General features: G+C 38.9%; 1 long non-coding RNA gene across 1 annotated transcript in view; it reads right to left on the minus strand.

Moving 5' to 3' along the window:
- The window catches only part of LOC116701708 (uncharacterized), an 18,483-nt gene that overhangs the window by 11,901 nt on the left and 1,221 nt on the right, over positions 1-5,361 (minus strand). Inside the window, exon 2 of the long non-coding RNA XR_004334989.1 lies at positions 2,782-2,784. This is a non-coding gene — a long non-coding RNA (uncharacterized LOC116701708). The remainder of the gene's footprint in view (positions 1-2,781; positions 2,785-5,361) is intronic.

The raw sequence follows: 5,361 nt of genomic DNA on the forward strand, positions 1-5,361 counted from the left end.
TTTATGTTTCTGAACATCATGTCACTTTACAACATTTAAAAGAAGTCAGACAGGGCAACAACAAAAAAACGGAGCAGTCACTCATTCAGACATATTTAAATAAACCTACAGGTTATAAAATGGTCAGATGGTTGAAACCATCATTGTGTTAAAATGGATGTGTTAGGAAAACGGGATACTGGCTACCCAGTCATTACAGTAAAAATAGCTGTTTTCCTGTTTGTTGTCCAGCCCACTGCTTACCCTTACCCTTAGGGCCCTATTTTAACAATCTAAGTGCACGGCGTGGAGCGCCTGGCACAGGTGTATTTGGGCGTGTCCAAATCCACTTTTACTAGTTTGACGGTCCATGTGCCGGCGGCATGGTTCAAAAGGGTTGTATTTAGTGTCTTCATTAATTCATAGGTGTGTTTTGGGTGTAACATGCAATAAACCAATCAGTGTGTCATCTCCCATTTCCTTTAAAAGCCAGGTTTGTTTGTACCTTGGTGCATTGCTATTATGAAAGCAGATTTGCACCGTCCTATTTCTATTTTTAATCTTTTGCACGTGTGTGTATGACAAGCATAGCGTGTGTGCTGTGCACGAGCCTAGGCGCATTTTACTAATGTGCTGTCAGAAAACCATAAAATGTTGTGCTATTGACCTGGTTTTTCTTGGTCAATGGTGTGATCACTTTCTGCTGCCGCAAGACAGCAACACGCCAAGAATTCAGCTGAACACACCTCCCTGTAAGATTTAGGAGAGAAGACTGCTTTGAATCATCGAACTGGAGAAAGATCGAAGCCTTATCACTTTTAATGGTGTTTACTGAGATATTTAATTTAATTAAAAAAAGGATGGGCACAGGTGCATTTGCTCGGATGGGAAATTAACAACTGCGTCGGTCATTGTGCCGTGCTGCGCTGGGTGCAAGTCTGAAACGCTCCAACCATGTCTGATTGTCATGTCTGATTGTCTTTTGAGAAAAATATGGCGCACCTTTGCAAAGTTTTGCAAAAAGTTCTCAACTTATGGGGGGAGGGACTCAGATGGGGGGTGGCATATATATATATATATATATATATATAGAGCTTGCATGTGACATGGGAAGGTGAGTCAAATCTAAATGGCGGGTTAAATCCCACGTCTTCTGAGCCCACAAAAAACTAACTGGGTTGTCTTTTTTCACAGTTTGAGAATTGGTAGGCACAGACACTGTATGTACACAGTCATGGAAAAAAAAAAGTTTTTATGACATGTCTCCTTTAAGTCTTATACATAATAAACCTCCATGATTCAAAAATTGTTGATAAAAAGATTATCTATTGCATGTCTGTTTAAAATTAAGAATCCCCCTTTGTAGCTCTTCCTGAACTTTGTCACTTTTCCCCCATTTTTCTCATTCAAAGGGTGTCAAGTTATACACAAACTTTATTATGTAATATGTCTGTGTTGTGCTGCTGACACTGTTAGCTGAGCTTTTCATCCCACGCTGTACTGAAAACAAATCCCAATAACTCTTGTCATGTGGCCATTGAAGTGGATTGAACTGAACTGTAAAGCTCCGTAAGACTGTGATTATGGGCTATATAAACAAAACCAACTTCACTTTAACTTGACTTACCTTGCTCGTGGACTTTGTCATAGCAATGTCGCCATGTTCCCAGATCTTAGCAATCATAACTGACAGAAATGACGTCCCAATCTACAAAAAATAGACCCAAATTAAAATAACAATGTAATTATTTCATAATACATTAATTTAATGCAGCTTTGGAGAAAAATGATATTATAATGCTGCACTCATTGTGGTGTTAGTATTAGATGCACACTCTGTGCCTGATAGGAAAGGTGGCTGCAGGATTTCCTCATCCTCCAAGCATCAGCAGACTTGCACCCAGGGAAAGACTCCCTTATTCAGGCCGTCTGTGCAACAGCCTCCTCTGACAACCCGTGAGGTCAAACCACTGTCACTCACAGTGATAGAGAGAGAAAGAGAGAGAGAGAGAGAGAGAGAGAGAGAGAGAGAGAGAGAGAGAGAGAGCAAAGTGAATATACAGGGGAGAGATAAATAGAGAAAGAGAGTGAAAAGAAAGGGCACATACAGAAGGGAAGTGGTAGGAGAAGAGATGAGAATCCAAATGAATCTTCTTTACCCAACGGACAGACTGTCAAGTTCTGTGTGTGTGTTTGTGTGTGTGCGTGTGTGTGTGTGTGTGTGTGTGTCTGTCTCTTACCTACTAATTGAAATGCGATGAAGTGTGAAACACCCCTTTAAAAGACCTATCACCGCTTCTAAAGCTAAAGGTGTGTTGGGGGGGGTTACACGTGCATGTGTGTGTGTGCAATGCAGATCAACTCCTTTTGAGCATAGATACAATAAAGTGGTGTGTGTGTGTGTGTGTGTGTGTGTGTGTGTGTATGTGTGTGTGTGAGAGAGAGAGTTAAATGCAGATATGTGAATGTCATGCTCAAGTAGGGATATACCTGTTTGCATGCAACAGGTAAGTAGCAATTAAATTCATTCATGAAACAAGTGTGTGTTTGTGTGAGTGAAACAAAATATGTATTACAGGTGCACATAACAATAAACCGTGAAAGCTTGGTACTCTTGTGGATGTGTGTGGGTGGCATGTGTGTGTGGTAGGTGTGTAGATGTGTGTGTGTGTGTGTGTGTGTGTGTGTGTGTGTGTGTGTGTGTGTATAATTTCATTTTGCTGTCTCAGCTTCTTGTTAAGAAGCCATTTAGAGCTCAGGTTCAGTTTCGTCAGGGCCTCCTGACACTTTTTTCCTTCTCACTGCCTCTCTGACTACCAGCATCTTTTCTCCATCTCTGTCTCATTATCTCTGTCTCTTCCTCTTTCTGTCTTCTCTCCAGTCACCCTCTATTCTCTCTTTCTCTCCTCTCTGTATTTGGTTACTGTAATACACATTCTTTTACCATGCTTTATTGGAAATGTGCTTTTCTGGCTTTGTGTGTATGCATGCACCATTTACCTATTCTGTGGCAGTAAATTCCTTTCTGATTCGGATGGATAAAATGTTTAAGTTGGAAAATGGACAAAAAACTGATTTCATGTGTTTCTGGCTGACACATGCAGGAAAAATAAATAAAGCAGAAATAGCACCAGTCATTGCAGGGTTTCCTATGCAGCCTGTATGTTAAGTTTTCACTTAACAATGGGAATATTTTAGTTAATTATGAACACACTTTTGGAATTATTAATTAATAATAATTAATGAATTATGGGTTAGGGTTAGGGTTATAGTAGAGACACCAGTGTGATTGGTGCAGCGCGGCTACAAGGGTATAGTTAAAGAGCAGCATTACTCGATGACAGAGTAACTCGCTGAGCAAATTTAAATTTTGCTCCAGCGAGAACAGTAAACGTGGGTTTGGGGTAAATGTTACAGCATTGCTTAAAATGTATTTTCATCTGTATGTTTGTGAGTATGATGAGTTTATGTCCATGCTTGCCTACCTACAGACTTTGTGCTGCAGGTGTTCGCATATAGATAGTCATGTGAGTGAGTGTGTGCGTATGAGAAGCACTCCATATGTTCCCTATCAGATTGGTGAACCGTGATATTATACTCTAAGCTTATATACATATTCATCCACACACTGGAAGTCACTTGCCCTCTAAGGCCCTATTAAAACTACACTGTGATATTTTCAGGCAAAAACATCCATGCTTTTAAAGAAAAATATGCAAATTGATTTTTTTTCACAGAGGTACATGTCCTAAAATTGGAAGGTGTCACCGCAGTTGTGCCTGCACAAATTACAACCAGCTCAAGAGGTTTACCGTAGATCTTAAATTGTGTGAACACAAACCTATAGTCACATCATTTGTCAGTCAAAACAGTTGCAACAAATCAAAGTTTCAAGAAGCATGCATATTGGTTTGAATAGAGCTGTGACACATGAAACTAATATGAAAATAGGCAGAACTTGTTTGTACCCAACATAAAAATATCCTGAGGTAAAGTTTCTGATAAGTCTGCTTCAACAAAATACTAAATTTGCAATTGCCTTCTAAAATGACACAAAAAACATTGGATCTGACGCCCTTATCTGCAAGACGCCCACAGGGCTGTCCAAAACCGTAACAAATCACTGTTTCAAAAATGAAACCATTTTTTTGATCTGATACCACAGTGTCTAAAGTTTGGTTTGGTTTAGGCACAAAATAAACCAAAATTGACTGTTGGTAGGTAACAGGAAGCAGAGAGCGTGCTCCTGTTTTGTTGATCCCTCTATCCACCCCTTATCTCTTCCTTCTGTGGACTTTGTGGCTCTATAATAAAGTCACCCAACCTCCTTCTTTGCTCCTGATGGACAAGGGTCATTCTGATGTTTTTCTTAAGAGTACAGTTCCAAGGTTTCTGGAGGCAAGCTGTTCAGATTATTTGCTATGGCAAGTCCAAAATAAATAGATATTATAATACATATACTGTACACGTCTTATTAGTAGACTTATGGTGCTCACTGTATGGGTTTGAGTTTCACAGCCCTTTATGAATGATTTAAGGTAAAAGCTACTTAGGGGATAGTGTATGAACCATTAATACCCTTCACCTGCTGAAGGCTAGAAGGTCAGACATCAAGGGAAACAAAAATTAGCATATTTAAATGTTCTTGAGCAATACATAAAATATTCTCTACGTGTGGTTTTTCTTTCTGGTCTTTTTCTTTCTTTGGTCTGTCTTATGCACACAGACAAAGTCATTTTTATTTGGAAATATCATTTTTGGTTTGGTTATTAAGTTTCTGATTAAGTGACTAAGTTATTGTGTCACAGCACCCATTCTTCCATTTCAAAATGTTGGGAAATCAACTCAATTGAGAACTTCATTTTAATATGGTATTCTAATGATTTAATGAGAGATGCAAGAATCAATAGAGTAACACTTTACAGAAAGCATTTATGACTATGTATGTAAGCATCTTCTTTATAATAGCCATACCGTCCTTCAGACTTGGTGAGCTTACAAAAGAGTCCTTCAATGCACCAAGCCTTATGGTAATGATTAATTATTAGCATGTTAATAAATAATCATGCTAAGAAAACCATGGGCACACTGTGAACATTTTAGGTAACTGTAATAATACCACAATGTTTTTAAAATAAAATATATTTAGTTTTTGGCCCCTGTTCTTGTATTACTCAGTAAATGGTTAATAGGTGTTTTGTAAAATATTCTTCAAGATGATTTACCTTCAGCATAAAAAAGTACAACTGATTATTGTTCACAAGGCCCTTCCTCTCTCTCTCGCTCTCTCTCTCTCTCTCTCTCCCTTGTTTTACCCTGTGGCAACTGTACACAGGTCAAAATCTGCAAGTGACTGTGTGTGTGTGTGTGTGTGTCTGTGTG

The sequence above is a fragment of the Etheostoma spectabile genome, chromosome 14, assembly GCF_008692095.1.
Source record: "Etheostoma spectabile isolate EspeVRDwgs_2016 chromosome 14, UIUC_Espe_1.0, whole genome shotgun sequence".
NCBI lineage: Eukaryota > Metazoa > Chordata > Actinopteri > Perciformes > Percidae > Etheostoma > Etheostoma spectabile.